This window comes from Natator depressus, chromosome 1, assembly GCF_965152275.1.
Source record: "Natator depressus isolate rNatDep1 chromosome 1, rNatDep2.hap1, whole genome shotgun sequence".
Classification (NCBI taxonomy): domain Eukaryota; kingdom Metazoa; phylum Chordata; order Testudines; family Cheloniidae; genus Natator; species Natator depressus.
The window spans coordinates 19,267,381-19,289,586 of NC_134234.1; the positions used below are offsets into that span (position 1 = coordinate 19,267,381).

Genomic DNA, 22,206 nt, shown 5'->3' on the forward strand with positions numbered 1-22,206 from the left:
TAATATGTTAAACCTTTAAAGTTCCCTCCCAGACACAGAAATTTCACAAATAATGTGTTCCTGCTCCTGTAGGCCATCTTAATCCTACAGTGAAATCACAATAAACTGAGGGGAAAAAAAATAAAAACAAACCACGGGGGATGTAAGCAGAGAATTACAGGATCAACAGAAAAAGCAACATGATTGTGGGGAGAACTATCTGGCAACACCCAGAACTGAAAATAACTGCTACAGTCAAATTAGCTGTTCAACCCTGAAGTGAAGGGAGACAACCATTATTGACTGTTAAGAACTGTGTCTACTTACACCAAGACTGCAGTGGCTTATGGCCAATTCAAAAATAGTTATGTTTGGGAAGTTTTAGTTCGAATGTTATACAAATAAACAAATACACATATTTGATGCTGAAAAAAAATTGTGAAATCTTCCTGTTTTGTTTTGACCAGGTCTACTGGTGAGACTTGAAGCTGAAAACCCACGCATAGATTTGAAATTTTCACCCATGGTCCTCAACTAAAATTTATCCCTTTAGTTTTAGATTTGTTACTTTTCTGGGAAACAAAAAACAAACAACCACCTCCTCTTTGCCTGCATTTCCTTTACAGTGTATATTCAAGTGAAGATCATCATTCGACTAGGAATAGAGAGAATGATTAAGTTTATTTTCAGACCCCAGTTGCATCTTAGACATACAAAATACTTAAAAAACCCCAAACCCCAACAATTCAATGCTAACTCTTCTCCATACATTAAAATCACCATAGTCATGCTCACTAGAAGCTTTGGGGCTAGACATGATTACAGCTTCATTGGGGTGTTTCTGAAAATCCTTTGTAACAGCATACCGCATTTCTGTACAAAATTCTCAAGTGAATAGCAAAAAGATGCTGTAGACTTTAAGTTCATATCAACAATAAGAATAAAAGAGCAACTGACCTCTGATGTGATGCAGTGAGGTTATTTAAAGAACGTTTAAAAAAACATTGGTAAAAATTATCAAGCAACAATTGTAATAACAAATTTTAAAAAATACAAAGAAATCAAATACATATCTGGAGGAAATAAATTATTCTGCATAACAGGTAATTCAAATGACCACCCCTTCAATGGACTTGCTGTACCCAGCTTCTTGAATCTTAAAATTGATTTGTGGTCCTGCTCCAAGTATTTCTATATTGCTTAGTTAAATTTCCGTAAGAAAGATTTTAAAAGAAAATAAGAACCTACTTGTATCACCACTGTCCTTAATGCATCAATGACACCTTCACATCAGAATCGTTAACAGATTAATCCTGTCTGGAAGACTGTAGTGTCCTGTAATGAAAAATTATGAGCCATATTGAAAAGGATCCCACCATTTTTAGTTAATAGCCTGAGACGGCCAGACTTGCATTCAGAAGTTACTATTCAACTCAGGTATCTATCCATCCTACCTAGATAGCTATAACGCACCTATCACATTGATAGTTATGTATTATCTAATTGTTTAAGAAATTGTCAGATAATTCATGTTTTAGCTGGTCTAAAAAATATTCAAAGCTGAATATCACTACTAGACAATACAGTTACCATAAAATTCAACTTTCAAGAGCTAAAAAGGGAAAGGAAATAATGCATTGTAAATAGAAGAGGGCAAAAAAAGTTGGCTTTTTGTTTTTTTTGGCCAAACAATGCACATTTGTGTTGACTGACATATTTTGGGAATTCATGTTCAATTCAAAATTGTTTTGATCAAAACACAAAAGATTCCCTAAACCTCCTCCCCCAACACTGAAGCATTTCATTGACATTTTTGGAATGAAACATTTTAATTTTCAAAGTCAAAACAGCTTTGTTTCTAATTTTACTTTTTTTTGCCATACTTAAAACAATTCATAACTCTAAACAAAATGGTTTGTTCAACTTGCTGGTGTGTGTTTCACTGAAAGTTTCTGGTTTCGGATCGATCCAAAACAAATTCTATTCCCCCTGATTTTTCAGTTTGGCTAGCAAACAAAAACAAACCAATTATTCATTCAGTTGTAATTTTAAAAAACTCTAATGATCTGAAATACATTTTTGATACACAGTTTTACAGTGTTACGGTCTGATGTCCTGGCATCTTATTAAGAAGCAATAAGAGCCAAGTTAGCTATTGGAAAGCTAGGATTCTCTTTTTGCTAATAGTATATACACACACACACACACACGCACACACACAGAGTCACCCTTTCTAGCATCAAGAATTCCATGATATTGAACCTTAACAATTTAACTGGTGCAGAACTAATCACCACTTGACAGACCATGTCTACACTGTCCTGTAGTTTTGACTCATAGGGTGCAAATAGCAGTTCACACCAATTTGAACGTGCTGCACCTCCCTTGTGTGGATGCTACGGGTCTGAATCTAAGGGTCCCGAGATTAGTGTGAACTTGGGATCTTTAAGTTCACACCTGCCGCACCCACACTAGGGAGTTACAGCTCAGCTCTGTGGCGTGCATTGTTCTTCATGTGCCCTGAGTCCAAACTGCAGGACAGCATAGACATGCCCTTACACTTCAACCCAGTATAATTAAGCTGTGGATAAAATTCTACTTTTGTGAGAGGATGAGGGAAGAATCTTTGTGAGGACAAGTCTACACTTCCACACTACATCGGTGCAGCTGTGCCTCTGTAGTGCGTCTGGTGAAGCCGCGCTATGCTGATGGGAGATTGCTCTCACATAATTACTCCACCTCCATGAGAGGCGGGAGCTATTGTAACTTATGTTGCTCAGGGGGGTGTTTTCATTTTCACATCCCTGAGCGACATAAGCTACATCAACTTAAGTGGTAGTGTAGACCAGCCCTGAGACTTTCAGAGCAGTTCAGAGGATTTTGTTTCTGATATTTTATTAAAAGTAACAAAAGATGTGTGTCTAAATCCTTTTGACAGCTTTGCATGCCTCAGCCTGTGTCCAGATACTTTTATGGGTCTCATCACTGCAGTATTTTGCCGGGTTTTCTCTGTTTTAAAATGGTGCCTATTTCAAGTGGCACATAGTTCTGCAATTTATGAGCATAACACCAGGGCATAGGGTGCATACACCATTTACGTAACAGAGTATATGTTGTGTTTCATGCACACACCATAAATATACGTGCGTATGTAAATTAAATTGTAGGATTAAGAGGGAAAAGATGGTTGTGTGCTAAAGCATAGGACAGAATTTGGAACCAGGGGGTTAAATCCTATTTGTAATACTGACTTCAAGGCCTTGACCAAATCATTTGGATTTGATTCAAAGCCCATTGAAGTCAAATGAGACTCCTTCTGACTTCAGTGTCTGTTAGATTGTGCCCTAAGCACTTAAATGAGTTTTACACAAGTGCATCTACACAGACTTCAGTGGAGTCACTCCTGATTCACTTCAGGGTCAGAGCAGAATCTGGTCCAATGTTGGTTAAAAAACTAATTAAAAGAACTCCAGGCACCCTAGCTCAGAGCCCCAAGTAAAATCCAATATGGCTTTTCTGGAGGTACTCCACCACATTTTCTTCATCCTTACTAGTTCTCCCAGGGTAGCATATTGGTGTGTGCAAAGCACTTTCAGGTGCCACAGAAAGCAGAGAGTATTCATTATTATTATAACAGAGGGCCATAAAGAGCTTGAGGAAACAGAGGGATTTTAAACAAAACTGGCCAAATTTTGAAACAGCAGCTTGCAACTCAAATATTAATTTTTGTACAGCTCTTTGAATAGCAAGACAAAGTATCAGATGGCTCTAACTGCCATACCGCTTACAACTGGATGTAGGGAGTGTGTGTAGAATGAAAGCTAGATCCATTGGTCTGCATGTGTGGGAATGAGTGCGACTGGTGTTCCCACTTCTCCAATGTTCTGACATTTTGGAAATAATCTTATTTTCTTTCTTTGTTTGCACCAACATTAGAAAGGACTCTAAACAAACTTCTTAACGCTCACTTTGGTAATTCACTAGCATTTAAAACTATTTAAAAAAAACAGTTCCACCCTGAAAGAGCTTTGTTGAATTATACAAGAGCAAGCCTCATATTTCAGCTTCAATGAGGAAAATGAAAGTGATGTTGGATATTAAGAAAACACATCAGGTTCAGAGGTCTGTAATTAATCTTGTCAGTGAATGCAGCAGGCCAGGCTTGTGTGCATGAACACAGCATCTTGGGACTTCTCTGATTTACTGCATAAGTACAGAGCCAGCTTGGGACATCTGGGATCTGAACCCATTACAGTGGTTGGACATGGTTTTAGTGAAGTTCCTACTCATCACATACTATGCCATATACTTAGAAGCATTAAATATTTAACTAACTGGTTCATAAATTTTGTACAGAAAACAGACTGAATGTACGTTTTTATTAAGAGTACAGAAAAAACACACATTTCTAGGACAGATCTCCAGCCTAGTATAAATGGAAGAACAAAGATTTTAAGGCAGAACTTTTTATAAGTGGTAGGGTTTTTGTTGTTACCTAATTATATATAGCCAGGTCAATGTAGCCACAAAAGTACTTTATTAAACAATTGATAATGTTTTTATAACAATTTCAGTAAAAAAATTGGAATAAAATTTGCCTTCTAGACCCTGGTAATGTACAAGATCCATTCAGTGGTGACTTAAAACAAAGTAAAATGGCTTATTCTCTTTTTACGGTCCAAAAAAAGAGAAATTCAAAAACTTTGAGTTGTTTATGTGTTAAGAGCAATCATATAGGGCCTTTTCCAAACTCCTTGGGAAGTTAGAGAGCCCTTCCCTTGGGCTTGAGATTAAAACTATTACTATTCTCTGCAGAATTGTTTATTATTTTCACACTGCCCAAAGATTTGGAAGCTTCTTTACAGAATAGGTAATTTAACTGAGTGACTCAGGCCTAGCCCACACACAGTTATTGCCCTAGTATAACTATATCTGCTAAGGTGTGATTGTTTTTTAAAACAAACAAAATGGTTATACTGGTACAACCCCTTGTGTAGATGCTATACCAATACCGCTTATTCCCCTTCACATATAAGAACACACTTTTCTGGTATAAGACATTTTTATGGTGTTATAGCTGTGTCCACACTCGGGGCTTTTACCACTTTAACTATACCAGGACAGTTCAAAACCAAAAAAGTTAACTGTCAAAATCCTTCACAAAACAGAAGTTGCATTCTCCGTACAGCTCTAATCACACTTCTCTTTGACATGCTACTAAAATACCAGAATGGATATTCTTGTGATGGTATTTTGAACATAGCTGGAAGGTAGATAACCTTTGTTAAATCTCCAGATACCATGCCACTCTTGAAGTTTAAACAAAAAGAAAATCTCAACTTTGGGGTCCTATCATCTGAACACATTACGTTTGCCCACCAGCAATATGTACAATGTACTTGAATCTTCTTTTTATTTATATGGCTCGTATCACCATAGTATTTGAGCACATATCTAGTCATCCACAGTGGCGGATTAAAGATTTTGCCACCCCCTAGGCCCTGAAATAATTGCCGCCCCCTTCCCCGCACCAGCTCACCTCCGCTCCGCCTCCTCCCCTGAGCGCGCCACCGGATCCTGCTTCTGCCCGCTCCCTGCCAGTGCTTGTGTGCGAAACAGCTTCGCGAAGGAGTGGGGAAGAGGGGGTAACATGGCGCACTCAGGAGAGGAGGCAGGGCCAGGGGGCTTTAACTGGCACCAGGGGAAGCAGCCGCCTCAGGCTGCTATTATAAAATTTGCTGCCCCTGCAAATTTGTCAGCCTAGGCGTTAATACGCCGCTCGTCATCCATCTGTCCCCAAGGCTGCCTTTGAGCTCCATCCTTACACTTTGCCAGCCTGGTGGAACAAATTTCTTTTATTTTTCTCCTCTGCCTCCAGAAGACAGAATGTGAAAAACAGTATCAGGTGCCTCTTCCCCTGCATTAAATAGAAGCAAGATAGAAAACAGATTTAAATGTTTCCACGGCCAGAAATGCCCACTGTGATCACCTAGTCAAGCAGTTTTCAAACTGTGGGTTGGGACCCCAAATTGTGTTGTGACCCCATTTTATGGGGTCACCAGGCCTGCCGTTAGACTTGCTGGGTCCAAAGAGCAAGCCCTACTGCTGGGGCTGAAGCCGAAGCCAGAGGGCACCAGCCCTGGATGGCAGGGCTCAGGTTACAGGACCTTGGGCTTTGGCTTCAGCCCCCCTGCCTGGGGTGGTGGGACTTAGGCAGGCTCAGGCTTCAATCCCCGCTACTGGGGTCGTATAGTATTTGTTAGAAGTGGGTCACAGGGCAATGAAGTTTGAGAACCCCTGACCTAGTCTGACCTCCTGTATAACAGGCCACAGAACTGCCCCAAAATAATTCCTAGAACCTCTCTTTTAGAAAAAAATCCAATCTGGATTTTAAAATCACCAGTGATGAAAAATCCACCAAAACCCTTAGTAAATTGTTCCAAAAAAGCATGCCCTCTTTCCAGTCTGAATTTGCCTACTAGCTTCAACTTCTAGCTACTGGATCAGGTTATATCTATCTCTTTCTCTGCTAGATTGAAGAACCATTGTTAAATATTTGTTCCCCACGTAGATACGTATAGATTGTAACCAAGTTGCCCCTTAGCCTTTCCTTTGTTAAGCTAAATAAATTGAGCTCTTTGAGTCTATCACTATAAAGCATTATTTTTAAAAATCCTTTAATCATTCTTATGGCTCTTCTCTGAACCCTCTAATTTAATCAACAACTTCATGAATTGTTGCTATCAGAACTGGACACAGTATTCCAGCAGTGCCATCATCTGGGCCAAATATAGAGGTAAAATAACCTTTTTATTCCTACTCGAGATTCCTCTGTTTATGCATCCAAGGATCGTACTAGTCCTTTTGGTCACATTGTCAAACTGAGCGCAAGATTTCCCACACCACCACCAAAATTTTCTTCATAGGCACTGCTTCCCAGGATAGAGATCTCTGTCTTGTCAGTGCGGCCTATGTTCTTTGTTTTTAGAGGTATAGATTTAGATTTAGCCATGGACTGAAGAGTAGCATTTTAGTATTAAGTGTGAAATCCTGGCTCCACTGAAGTCAATGGGAGTTTTGCCATTGGGACCATGATTTTGCCTCAAGTTTCTTGGATACTTTAGCGTGGATGCTTCATCCATTTGTACTGAGAGAGGGGTAGTGTGGCATGGGGCAAGAATGTCATGACTTCATACTTCATCCTCCCTCCATTCTTATTGGCATGCTATGAGGTTGGTGTTATTTAGGTTAGAGAACAGCAAGGCAAAACAGAGCTCAGAATCAACCCAGCAACTGTTATGGTGAGCATGGAGGAAAAAGTTAGGCCATGATCCTGGAAATATTAAAAAAATGTGAGTAACTAAATACATGAATACTACCATTGAACTCAGTGGAGGTACTCATATACGTAAAGTTACTCACATGCTAAAATGAGGTCACAGGCCTCAGATATTTACATGAGAATTGCACCAACCAAGTTTCTTAACTCAATTCTCTGGGCACTGGAATCATGTATCACCAATTTTATTTATTTATTTGTAGGAAGGGGAAACGTTTAATGGCCTGATTTCTTGGTTCCACAACCCTGTTTAATGGCTTTGGAGTTTCTGAACACAGGAAAATATACTAAATGCCCCAAAGCTGCAATTTAACCCAATTTTAAAAACTTGATTTCAATTAAATTACTAACAAACGTTACAGAATTGCAGTCTCTTTTACATCATTATTAAATGCATTCATTTTCCTCAAAATGGAATTTTTACAAACCAGTCCATGCACACAAAAATTGTAAGGACAGTGCATACACCAGTATGAAATTAACACAAAGATTTCTATTCACTGTTAAATAGGAAAATGTGATAGTGAGTCATACAAATTGCCAGAACAGATGTGGTGGTTGACATCTTGGTGGACACAGTGAGGACTGAACCAGAGACTGCCAGTGCTAAATGCACAAGATGGTGCAGCGTGACCTGAAGAACCAAAGCTCCCTAATTAGGCCTACAAACAACTCTCAAACTGTGCACAGAGGCAGAACTGTAACACACTTCAGAGGGTTCTATAGAGACTGGATCAAATATAGTACTTGAAACTATTAACTCCTTTCTCAAAACTGGACTAGATTTAAAGTTAGGCAAGGGCAAGGCAATATCTTTTACTGGACCAACTTCTGCTGGTGAATGAGACAAGCTCTGTGTAGTTTGAAAGCTTGTCTCTCTCACCAGCAGAAGTTGGTCCAGTAAAAGATATTACCTCACCCACCTTGTCTCCCTAATATCCTGTGACCAAATGGTTACAACAACACTGCATACATAGAGATTTAAAATTGACAAATGATCCTTTAAAAATTTAGTCACCACAATATGAAAGTCCTGAAGAGGGATGGAGTTTGAAGAGGACTAATTTACATTAATTATATGCAAACTGTTCTCTGAAGTTCTATTACACGTTTTGCACAATGGGCCTGACTGTCCTCTCATTTTCACCATTTTTCCACCAGCGTAACTCCACTGATTTCAGTGGAGTTACTCCTAAATTATACTGTTGAGCAAAGAATCGTGTCTGGAGATTCTACATTAGTAATTTTTGTTTTTTTGTGAAAGAATGACAGAAACATGGCTATTTATAATGGCGTCAATTACTCAGGTCTCAAAACACTTAAACAGTCCACATTATTCCAGAATTCTTATTCACAGACCTTCAGACAGAATCACACATCTACCAGTCCAGAGCTTGTGTTGGACTTTCAGGATTTTGTCTCTGCATACTTCACCTAGATGTATTTACTTAGGCTAGCCTGGGAATGAAGCTTCAGTCCTGAACCACAAAGGTTGGGGCAGAGACAGAGAGGATATGACATGACAGCATGTGGTATTTTAATGCTCAAACCACGAAGTCCACTAGGGTACATTTGTTTTCAGGCTAACAGTTCATAATGGTTTAGCTGACTAAACACAAGACTAGAATTAAGAGGTTCTAATCATGGTTCCAACATTGGCTCCCTCTGGGGTCTTGTGAATGTCATTTAAACACTTTACCTCATATTCCCCCATTTATAAAAAGAGATTTAATAGGTTTATGAGAGGATGTTACCTCTCTACTCACGCTGGGAGCTCTTTGGGTCAGAAACAAACAATCTTTTTTGTTTTGTGATTGTATGGTACCTAGCAAAACAGAGACCTGATCACCTATTAAGGGGCCTAGGCACTATTGCAATAAAAATAGTATTAAAACACAGGTTGTGCTAGGCTGAAGGAAGTGTTATTTCTACTGCAGTAGCCCCTAGAGCCCTAAACAGGTTATGGAAGGAACTGTACATACAAAGAGTCCCTGCCCCAGAAAGCTCATGGCCTAGGATCTAGACAATATGCAACAGGTAAATAAAAAGACACACTAAGGGAGGTAACAGTAGAGACAGGTGTGTTTGGTAGTCAGTCATAGTCACCATTAGGGCTGACATGTACACATCATTTTGAAAAGAGTAGCCCTACTTAAGAACTAAGTACAATCCTCCCAGGCTCACTATCACCATGTTTCATTAGCAATTAGCAATGGGGCGGGCAGGCAGAGCTATAGAAAATATCTTTGTAAAGTATGCTTAAATGTCAGCATTATAAATTGGGGTTCTAGACTTGGAGAACTAGCAGTCTGCATGCAGCTTGCATTCCTGAGCCCTCCAGTGACTCACCAAACTAGATCCTCTCCTGAAACCTGATCCCCTCTCTCAACACCCACCCACCCCAAGCTTCCTGGAGATGTGCATCTCAGTACAAAAATAAACCAACAAACCAAACAACTTCCAGGAATATCAGAGCATGCAGAAGAGACTTGGATCTGCCATGGCAACAAAGAAAGGTAATGTGCCACCCTAACTTGTGAATGTGTTTCTACTCTATTTGCTCATCACCATAGACGGACCCAGAACTATCCCGGCAAATTCATCATGATCCTGCATAAATGTCTGGGAAATATTGTTTGTATATGGTAGTATCTAAGGCCACACCTGAGAAGGGGGGCTCCATTGTGCTAGGCACTGTATAGACACACAGCAAGAGACATTCCTCTACCCAAAGAGCTTAGAGTCCTAACCAACTATGGGTGTGAAGAGAAACAAAGGCCCAGAAAGATGCTTTGATTTGCCCAAAGGCACACAGCAACCCAATAGCTGAGTGCAGGATAGACCCCATTCACCTCCTGACTCCCAGATTATTGTCATAGCCGCTAACTCGCTATATTACAGTACTAAAATGTCTGTGTCTAGAAAGACCTTAAGGACCTAAGCGATCAGGATCAGCAACTCTGGTTGCTGAGAACTGATTATTTCTTTTTTTCTTTTTCTTTTCAACCCACCATCCCTGAGTTCCTCATCATTATGTTACTCAAAGCACATCCTTGGTGGTACTTGAAGCAATGATAAACATCAAGGAGGACACTGTTTAGCATAGCCAGTGTTGATCGCTTTGATATTTAAAGAATAATCTGGACCATTTCCCAGACTATACATCTGCCCATCTAATTTAGATTTTGGTAGATGAGGCTGTACAGGGACAGTATGAGGACGATTAAGAACCTAATACCAATAAAGACACCATTCTCACTCGTTGTCAAACCGCTGTGGGCCATCCTCTAAAGAAAATATGACAGATGGCTGGATGGTCAACAAATACACACGGAAACATCTTCTAGATAGTCGCAGTTTAACATGTGGTACTGCTTATCCATCTGTAGAACAAGACACCTGCCAGTTGTTTGAGTGATATGACTGGCTGAGCATTGCTAAGTGCTGAATAATTATAATGCTACCAAAAGAACTTGTATACAAGATACGAGCACTGATGCCTTTTGCAGACAAAAATTGCAAATTAAGGCTCAGAAGAAAGCAATTTCTGTTGTCAGAATATTTATTCATGACATACATTATCTGTACAATTCAGAAACACACACACACACACACACACAGACAGACACACCCCCCTCTAATATATTAGAAAATTTGCTGACATGATGTAGAAAAGGTTATAACGGCATAGAATCTAGCCCTCTGAGCACTACATTGAGGCACAAGGACATGCATACATTTTCAAAACTAGTTACATAGTTGATTGTCAGCAATTCATTCTCCAGCAGGTCCATCACCTATCCTTCATTCAATAAACCCCAGATTCATCAACATTCACAGACAAATGCAAAAATAATTTTTCTGCAGCATGCAATGGAAGTAAACATTATTTAGCAATCCAGGTGTCTAGGGACAGTAGTGATACCTCCCTGGAACGAATGACTGGCCCCAAATCATAAATTGGTGATGTTAGGCAATTCTCCTTGTTCCATTACAGATTACCAAGATGGGAGGGGTTGAAAATGCTTTGGAGGATAGGATTAATTCAAAATGATCCGGAGAAACTGGAGAAATGGCCTGAAGGATGAAATTCAGTGAGGACAAATACAAAGCACTCCACTTACGAAGGAACAATCAGCTGCACACATACAAAATGGGAAATGACTGCCTAGGAGGGAATACTGCAGAAAGGGACCTGGGGGTCATAGTGGACCACAAGTTAAATATAAAAAAAAGTGAACATCATTCTGGGATGTATTAGCAGAAATGTTGTAAGCAAGACACGAGAAGTAATTCCTCTGCTCTACTCCACGCTGATTAGGCCTCAACTGGAGTATTGTGCCCAGTTCTGGGCACCACATTTCAGGAAACTTGGACAAACTGGAGAAAGTCCAGAGAAGAGCTACAAAAATGATTAAAGGTCAAGAAAACGACCTATGAAGGAAGACTAACAAACCCAATTTTTTTCAAAGACAAAGGGAACATGATAACAGTTTTCAAGTACATAAAAGGTTGTTACAAGGAGGAGGGAGAACAATTGTTCTTCTTAACCACTGAAGATAGTACAAGAAGCAATGAGCTTAAATTGCAGCAAGGGAGGTTTAGGTTGGACATTAGGAAAAACTTCCTAACTGTCAGGGTGGTTAAGCACTGGGATAAATTGTCTAGGGATGTTGTGGAATCTCCAATCATTGAAGATTTTTAAGAGCCGGTTAGATAAACGCCTGTCTGGGATGGTTTAGATAGTACTTAGTCCTGCCACGAGTGAAGGGGACTGGACTAGATGACCTCTTGAGGTCCCTTCCAGTCCTATGATTAGGGGTCTCCACCGAGCTTTAGAAGCCCTCTGAATTCCAGTTTGCGAATAATTCAAACAAGTGCTCCTCCATTGGCCTGCTTTGAATGCAACTTGCAAACACTAAACATATGACCTGTTTGTATTTGCATGAACAAGTTCCCATATTTACATTTACATGAGCACAAGCTTCCTCATTCACAACTTTCCTTAACCTTCCCGCATTACCTGTGTTTTTGCAGGATCCTATTATTACATAGCCAAAGTGTTATCGACTGACTTGTTCTTTACAACAATCAAGGATGTACCACGGATGAACTATTCGGGTCTCTGTGTTCCTCTCAGAATGTGTGGAATTTAATTATTCATTTTAATAGGCATTTCTTTGGTGCTCATTGCTCCTCACAAATGTTAATGAGTTAACTCAACACCTTTGTGAGTTATGCCAATTTCCACGCAGTTTTAATCCACACTAAATTAAATCCACTCCTTTAGAATTAATACAGCATTAAGGTTGCCAAACTAAACACCAGACAGTCACAATATTACCAGAGTTAATGTTTCTCCTGCTATGTTAAGTCTGCCACACTGCACACAAGTTTATTCTATTTTGCACTCCCATATTCTCGGTTGAATGGTCGTATTCATGTGTGAGCAGTGCAGATCCTAACAGGGAAAATGGTCTATGCTCTGATGTCCCAGACCCAAGGGAGGGAACCCCACTCACCCAATTTTCACACATCCTAAAAGCTGGGAGAAGAACTTCTCAATCAACCCTTCCTATTATGACATAGGACATGCCCTTTTCCTCAACTGATTTCCAAATTTGGGAAAGCTGCCAGATCCTCAACTCTGCCCAGTTTCTCTGGGGCACCCACATCCCAGCGTTCTCTTTTGACCATTTATAAAAATTTAATATTTGTCACACCAGCTCCCAGAGACCCCAATCAGGATGCGACTATATTGTACAATTATGCTACATAAGGGTTGTCCTCCCTTGACACCCAAATTTCAGACATAATTGAGAGGCAGGATCAGGAGATATTCAACCCTGTCTCCAAGGAATTGCTAGAGTGATTGTACCATGGAGGGCTGTTTGCTCTTCACAGAAAGGCTGCATCCTTTTCCCCCCTCATGGTTTTGAGTTTTGTCTGTCAACCTGTGAGAGCAAGAATAAGCAGCCACTGGAGACTCCCAGTCAGAGGCCAGGTTCGATACATTTGCATCATGCATGTTTCTGTAGCAGATGCTCAGGCTGGTACCTTTTATGATCAGTAGAGCAAACCCACAACATGCAGAGCATTAACAGAATTACCAGGCAGTACTGCAAGACCCCTGGAGTTGGTTTCTGTTACTAGCCATTTCCATATTTGTCAGCACCACAGCTATAGTAGCCCCTTCCAAATACTAAAATGATTCTCCATTTTTGGTCTGTTTCCTGCCAAGTTCTAGCCCTGTTCAATTTGAAATGCAGTAGACATAGTTCTCTGACATATCAGTTTTTCAATGAAATTGAAAAAATTAGAGTTTTCTAAAGTAATGGTCTCTTTGTACGAGAGTTGGGGGAAGTGTTTTGGGTCATTACAGCAGAAACTGGAATCCATCTTCATTTTAACAGGGGTGCTAAGGCCATGTTTTAAAAAACCCTCAAAGCCACACACCTCTGATTTATGTATTAAAGATATTGGATCAAATCTTTAGCTGGTGTAAATCATCCAATATCATAAGCAAGAGTACCTAAGCAGACATTGAATATATTATATTTACTAGCAGTTTCATAAAAAACCTATTCTATTTACATTCTAGTGCAGTACAGTTTGTAAAGAAAAGAAATAAGAAAAATTATGTTTTATTCATATATCAACAAGCAGAACAAAATACCATCTTGTCAGCTAGGAGACGAAATACCCTGTAACATACACACACAGGGAAACCTAACTAGATAAATCAGTTTCAGGCTCCAAAGAGCTGTTCTTGAAGTTTGTTAGAGTGTGAAAAATTTTAAATACTGGAAAATGTTGGACAAATGTTCCCAATTTCATTTACTTGGTGGTGTTACTAACTACTCTGAAGCATTGGGTAATGGAAACTAATTGAAACAAGTTGTCTCCCCAACTAGCTTCTTTTATAATTACTAAAGTTAGTGACTTGGCATGAAACAGCCTCTTTTCTCAATCTACTGAATTAACAGAGCACTTTCCCCTGATTTATTCATAGGAGAGGAAGTGAATTGTTCTGTCATGCACTAGGCTGTTCCATTCATTTGATAAGCCATAGAATTAGGTGGACAAGATTTAGTCAATGAGTCACACAAGCTGGGTATTTCCCCCCTCCCCCCCCATATCTCCACCTTGCATGAAATTTTGTGCTAATTTTCTGATTACTTGTATTAACTGTAGAGTCAGAGTATATTGGATTTGTTTAGTCACTCTTCCTGCAAGCTAATTCAACATAATGCTGTTCTTTACTTGGCAAAAAAATACAACTTTGACGGTCCTAAAGCAGAAATAAAAAGCTGGAATACAATAAGTTATTTAATTACGATTCATCCCTATCTGGTGTTATTTTGCCTACTTTAAGATGGGAAACAGACACAGACACAGCTAAGCTCCATTCTCTTCTGTCTAGCACCTGTTAGTTATCATTTACATCTCTGTAAAATGGCATAAAGCAATATACCATGCGGATTGAGCAGCACTTTGCACAGGTGGCACCAACTGAACAAGGTGTGTGGAAATAGAAAACACCAGGTCCCTGTGAGGTTAAAACATTTTCCTCACAATCACACAGCAAATCCGTGGCAAACTCAGAGAATTCAGCTGTCACATATATACAAAGGCCAAAGCCCTTGCACTCCACAGCACTGCACAACACAGATGGGAGCAGAAGTCTGTTAATCAAACATGAGAGGGTGGAGTGGAGTGAGAGGCGGTTATGCAGCACTGATCTGTAGCAGCAAACACCATCCCTGCGTTACGGCATGCTTTCCAGAATGCATGTGCTGAGAGAGGGCATGGCATGCCAGAGGGAGAGCCATCAGCGAGCAGTCACTTTGGGTGATGTGCTCACATGGGAACAGTACTCCATTTCCATTGGAAGTTGCTATATATACACATACTAACGCAAAGTTGTTTCAATTTAACTCCCACTTTGTGGTCTGCACACAGTATTATAGGAAATACTTGACAGCAACTCTAGAGTGGGGAGCCAGTGGCCCCCCGTACAGGTGAAAGACAGGCTGCAGGTGCCGGGGGCTTGTAGCAGGGGAGGCACAGAGAGCAGGGGGAAGCTGGTGCATGCATATGTCCTGGATTCTCTCATTAATCAGTGATTCTTGGAAGCTGACAGACAATGCACCCTTCCAACTCTGCAGCATTGCACCATGGGCGGCAAGAAGACTGGACATCAGCAAACCCAAGTCATTTTCAAGACTTGAAATCTGCTCTCCCTTGTTTGTACTTAGAGCTGGGTGAAATGTTTTAGATGAATAGTTTATTTCATGAGAAATGCCGTTTAGGTCAACCGGAAGCCATTTGCAAATTTGAAACCTTGTTTGGCCATTCACAAAATGGCCAGAGGAGGAAGAGCGTGCTGGTGGTGCTTCATCATCCTCCTTTTCCTTCTCCCTCTACTAAAACCTTTAGCCACGTGGTTAGTGCATTCATATGGACTGCAGGTTCAAATCCCCACTCTGGAACACACCTGAAGTGGACTTGTTCAATGTACTAAAGATTCCACAAAACATCAGATTTGGTTTGAACTGATCAAAGCAACTTTTTTCAGAACTGCCACAGAACCAAAAAACCCTCCATCAATTATTTGCTTAGCAATAGCGGTATTCCCTCATACTACTGTTTAAGTGCCATCTAGGGAAGCCACCAAGGAGCTGAACTTGTTTCCCGTGAAATCAATGGACACATTCATAGAGTCAGTAACAGGGCTTTTGATGCAAAGTGTCCTTACACACAGTCACATACTACAGTAAGGTGGATTTCCCTAACACTTGTCAAAATATAGAGGACAAGAATAAAGAAACCTTTGCCAAGTTTTTCTACCCCCCCTTTTTTTTTGCAAAACTAAAAAAACTAAAAAAATAAAACATCCATCCAAATTCTAGCCATTTCAGCCAGCTTTAGATCCATCTCCTTTGGAGAGCTAAGAAATAGCTTACCTTCCCCACTAAAAGTGTATCTCTGCTAGTAAATCATTTGCACTCTGCCTACAGCTATTGTCCCAGCTAATAGCATGCAGCCAACAGATGTGGACTGAACATTCTTGGATAACAGATTCTCCCCTCCCCTCCCACATTCACACAGAGACAAATCTCATTGGTGGTGCGTAAGTCCCACAGTGATTGACGGATATCCTAAAGACATCTACACCATACAGTTAAAAATACAAAGCATGATATGCAGTTGCATAGGGTCAGGGCACACTCCACTGTTGTTGGGATGTCTGATCTACACTGTTAATATATCAAGTACGAATTGAAAAGGAGTTGATGTTATTTTTGGATGCCTTAGGTTTTAACATGATTTGACAAACTCCTTGCTCCCCTTAAAATAAAAGGCCTTATCTACATTTTGAAGACTCAGTTTACTCCAGCGTGTCAACTGCATTTGGTGTGTCACCTTTCCTCTTTCTACTATCTGCTCAGTATCCCAGGCATTGCCTCCCTGAGCTGACAAGACTAATATTCAAGGAGATATTTATTACGGGAACTAAAATACAAATGTTGTGTGAATTGCAGATGCCTTCCTTCCCTGCCATTCACAGAGTGACCACCATGTCACTGCACGGATCTCCTGTAATCCCCTTTGAGATGACTGTACAGCAGCGCCACCTACCCGGTCCTGCTTCCGACTAGCCACTGCCTCAGTTTCCAGTCTTGGGCTTGAGGGGATCACTTGCCTACATTCTCCACTGCAAGTGAGTTGCTGCCTTGTTTCCCCAACCCAGGAAAAGCTTACCGTCATGTCCAAGTGTCTTCCTGGGCAGTTTTATTCCTCAGCATAGAACTTAGGCAAAATATCCAAACAAAAAACAAAACAGTTTCTCTGTTCCCCCATGGGCTACAGCTTGCAGCTTCTCTTTGCCCCTCTCACTCCCTTCCCTTCAATCCCCACCCCAGTTCAGGGACTACTGCAGAAGCCCAGCTCCCCCCTTATCTGAACCACTTGTTGGCTTTGTCATCACTAGCTTCCTTTTCAGCCTGTCTGATAATTGAACCTGGATAGCTGACCACCCTGTTACAGACTGTCACACTCTTCAAGAGCAGGGCATAGCTGGTGAAATGAGATCTCTTTCCCACACTCATAGGGCCACACATTACTCATCTGTTCACATGAGCACTGGGCAAAACACCCCCCAAGAGCTGAGAGCATGGAGCAAACCACAGGCTTCTAATTTTGCGAACTCTTTTGTAGTATAACTGGATCATAGATGGCAGAGTGAGGATGGCAGAGACGGTCACTACGTCCAACTTCCTCGCAATTCAGGATTGTTCCCTGCCAAAATATGTTCTTGTGCTTGGTCTAGTCTAGCCAGGCTTCTCGTAGGAAACTATTTCACTGCCTGAACACGGCTTATTACAATTTCCCACAGAAGGAGCACATCTGAATTGAGAAAGCACATGGCCAACTGCCACTGATAGCACACTCCCTGCAGTGCCCTTGGAGGCATTAAACCACCACTAGCCCTTGCCACTCATATGCTGAATCTCCCTTGGATTCTCAGAGTTGCTTTTACGGGCGAAATTCAACTGTGATTTACACTCCCCAGAACACCATTGAAGCTAGCCAGGTTGCACAATGCCTACACAGAACTGAATTAGAGCCTCTGAGACAGAATTGATCCCTAACTAATTAACCCACAAACATTTATTTGCAGTGACAAAGTTTGCCTAAGTTCATTCAGGACAGAGAATTCAAATTCATTGTCATTTTTAATTCTCTCTCTCTTCAGGCAAAGAGCTACATTTGCCAGCAAAAACACTGACTTTACCCATAGCAGGATTTCAACAGGATGCTGTCATTACTGATAAGTGGGTTCCCCCCCACAGGAATTTGGCAAAATAAGCAATATGAAAATGTGTTGGTAAGCAGCACTATACAGGTTGAATTTTCCTAGCTACCCGATAATGATATTACGGCACAATGGGCAAGCCTTAAGACAGACTCCTGAAAAGCATCTAAGAACAGCAATGGCGGGATTTCTTATTCATTGGACCGCACTGATTTCTAGTGCAAATTTGCTCAATATTTTTTCCTACCTGCCACAAACTCCTCATCGGCTTTGACAACAAAAATGGTTTCTTCCCATCTCATGCAATGTTGCTAGTAATCAGAGGTTCTGCAGACCAAATAGTACCTTCAGCTACACCTGTGCAACACCACTGTCTTCCAATCACGTCCCCAGGAAGGCCTGTGCAACCCCATCAGCTTTCAGTGGGTTTGAACAGAGGTAACGCAAAGCATAATTTAAGGACAATGCTGCAGCACAGGTATAGTTCAGAGAGCATTGTGGGCTGCAGCCACTTTATTACAGGTGGCAGAGGTGATGATTAATGTGACGGGTTGGACCCCCCCTTCTGGGATGCCACCTGATGTACTGGGATTACACCGAGCCTCTCTCTCAACCAGCCAAGGTTCCCTCTCCCTGCTTTTGCTGAATTAGGCTCTCTGGCCTCTTGCAGCACACACACACTCCCACAGGTAGGGCCACACCCTGCTGCAGTCAGACTGAAGTCAGCTCTGTGTGAGGACTCCTCCGGCACTCACGTGCACACCCCTTTTTGGAGATAACCCAAAATACAGTCTTGCACTGGATAAAAAAATCTGCACAGTGCAAGCTCATAAAAATCCACCCTCTTCCTCAATGTGAAGAGAGATGTGCATGACTTCTCGCCCCCCCCACCCCGCCCCAGTTAGAATTACCTAAAAACTGGGTTGTATTATAAACAAGAAATAAGTTTAACTACGAAGGGTGAATTTTAAGCAGTTAAAGAGATAGCAAACAGAACAAAACAGATTACCTTAGTAAATAAACAAAAGCTGCAGACTGAGCTTAACACACTACATAGGTAAGATACAAAATTAACAAATTCTCACCCTGAGTGATAAACAGGCTGGCAGATTCTTAAGGCACAAGTTGCCTTGGCTTTCCTGGGTTTTCTTACACAGGCTAAAGATCTTAGCCTGGGACCATCACTTCACAGTCCAGTATTTTTTCCTTAGGTGTTTTCAGGTGTGTTGTGTTAGGGAGAGTGAGGACCCCTCCTGTTGTCATTGTCCCCCTTTTTTATCCCTCCCTCCCCACTTGCTGGAAAGCTTTTTTGCTGTGACCTGGGTCAAACAGTTCCCATTGTACAAAGCTATCTCTGAGAGGTTTCTACTGCACACAGTTCCTGGGGTGATCTTTATGCTAGTGTGCATTTCTTCAATAAGCCACTAACATTGTTTGGCCTCATCCAATGTAGCACATTTGAAATACAGAGACATGGTCAATATTCCCAGCTTCAGATACAAAAATGACACATGCATACAAATTAGATAAACACATTCAGTTAATCATAACCTTTCCAATGATACCTTATATGAGCCATCTTTAATTAAGTTCATTTCAGTTATGTCATATCCATAACCATATTTTCATGAAGAATATGGGGTGTAACATCACAATGAGGATGCTAATAATGAAAAGAACCGCCTTTTCACTCTTAGATCCCAGGATAGGGGTGCAGGGCTGACAGTGAGGGGAAAAAATAGTCTTGCAAACTGTGAAAGTTGGATGTGGAAAATAGTAAGAGAAGAAATATGAAGGTTCTGTCACTTTTCAGGATAAACCCCCCCCCCCCCATTTTACATAAATTTGTGATCTTCTGTTTGAGTGATCAGGTTGTGCATCACATAACCATGGACTTTTTTTGAAATATTTCTGGCTTTTTCCTTGTGATATTTTGAAATGTAGCTTTCTAGTCCCAACAGAAGCTGAATATTCAAACTAAAATAAAAGTGGAATGAACTGGAATAAGGATTATTACATCCAGAAATGTTTCGTATGCCCTATTAGGGGTCAGACATTAATAGAGCAATTTAACCTGATGGAATTGGCTAGATAGTACCTCCCCCAAATACAAAAAACAAACAAACAAAGGAAAGAGTTTAGTAGTCAGGGTTTGCCTGTCTGAAGTGAGACACTGAGGTGAAACAAACATACCCGGAGGGGCTCTGTGACACACGAGAGTTGGGTTCAAAGCATCCAGTGTTTTGGAGTGCCTCCATTTTTAAGTTTCTAACCTTAGATGTATTGCTTCTGATTGTCAGAGGTGCAATGCACCCACATATCCCATTAAGTTCAATGGGGATTGTGGATACTCAGCACCATTACACGATAAGGCCCAAGCTGTTTCAAGTTAGACAACTAAAAAAAAAAAAGTGAGGCACTCAGAATTAGTAAGCACTTCTGAAAGCATAGGCTTGATCCTCTGTGCCTAAGTAGTAAAATGATACACCCGTGATATAGGCAAATTGTGGTGTGTTATGTTGGCTAATTAAGAGTTCAGTGGTTTTCAATTGAAAGGACATATACCATAGAATTACATGCAGTGAAAGATGCTTGAGCAGAAGTTCAGTTGATATTCAGTTAACCCTCTCAATACTGGTGGAACTGAGATTATGGCAACAACAAAAGACTCTGTGGTCACTACTAATAGGAGTGGGTAGGAAATGCAGAATCCCCTCCCCCACAAATCCCACAATTCCAAGTTATGTTTCTACGGCAAGGCTTTATTTTTGTAAGTTTTTCAAAAAGCATTTGTTACAGGAAGAATTTAAAAAGCCAAGGGCAGCGCACAACACAAAGCAAAGCAAAGCAACCAACTAGCCAAATGAGGAATCCTACCTTCTGCAAGACGACATCTCCATCTGTCTATTGAGTTTCATGAATTCTCTTATAGCCTGACCCCTCAGTACCAGCCCTGCTTCATTACTTCCTCATTACAATCTGCGTAAAGCCTGAGGAGGGAGTTAACTCCTTGTATGCAGGACATCAGATCGGACCTTAGGCCCAGGTTTTCAGAAGTGACCAGTGATTTTAGATGCCTCAATTTTCAGGTGGTCCAGTTGAGACACCTTAAAGGGACTTGATTTGCAGAAAGTACTGAACACCCATCCTCTGAAAATCAGGTCCCTTTATATTGTCTCAGTCTGGACACCCAAAAACCGTGGCACTCAAGCTCATTAGCTGCTTTTGAAAATTTTGGCCTAATTCATAGCATAATTTATTTTTTGTTTACATTTTCTTGGAGAAGCCTCATTAGTTTGCCCATCCCTGTGTACAGAGCATTTCCTGAAAGTGATATTTCGGGGCGTTTCCCCCTCAGTTTGCCATCCTTTTTGATTGTTGGACTACAACATTTCTTCCACCATTCACCTTTATAAGACTGTTCAGTTTAGATGTAAAAAACAAAAAATTTAAAAAATAAAAATGGTACCTTGCTCATATAAAACCCACTCTGGCTAACACTCAGCACTGGGCATAGTTCTTCCTGCTGTGAGTAGTGCAGCTGCAGTCATCAGAATTACTGATTAAGTAACCATTATGGTCAGTAGCAGGATCTGATCTGCATCTGCACCTTTTCCCAAAATATTATGACGATTGCTGCATATAATTGACTCCCAGGTTGATTCATATTTTCGTTATTCATTTTACACAATGCTTGAAGTGCCCAATTCTGCCAACACATATACATGTTACAGTCCCATTTAACTCAATGGGACTATCATGTGTATACCTAAGCACCCACATAAGTAATTGCAAGATGGTGTCTTACATTGCAATGAGAGATAGGTAAAGAAATGAAAACAGGATTCAAATAGTTTCACTGCTTCATAGTGCTTTATTTTGTTTGTTTTTATCGTTGTAGTTTTAGTCACTAAAGTCTCAATCCTGCACGGTGCTGAGCCCTCTGGCCCTGATCCAGCAAAGAATTTATGCATATACTTCGTTTGAAGCCTGTGAATAGTCCCACTGAAGTCAAACCCAGATCCAGTTTTCAAAATTCAAATCCAGGTCCAGTAACTCAACACTTCGT

General features: G+C 40.7%; 1 protein-coding gene across 1 annotated transcript in view; it reads right to left on the reverse strand.

Annotated features, from left to right (window-relative positions):
• Positions 1-22,206, reverse strand: part of TENM4 (teneurin transmembrane protein 4) — a 2,219,108-nt gene that overhangs the window by 1,674,972 nt on the left and 521,930 nt on the right. Inside the window, exon 3 of the mRNA XM_074955672.1 lies at positions 1,228-1,314. The gene's annotated coding sequence lies outside the window, so the exon portion shown is untranslated. The remainder of the gene's footprint in view (positions 1-1,227; positions 1,315-22,206) is intronic.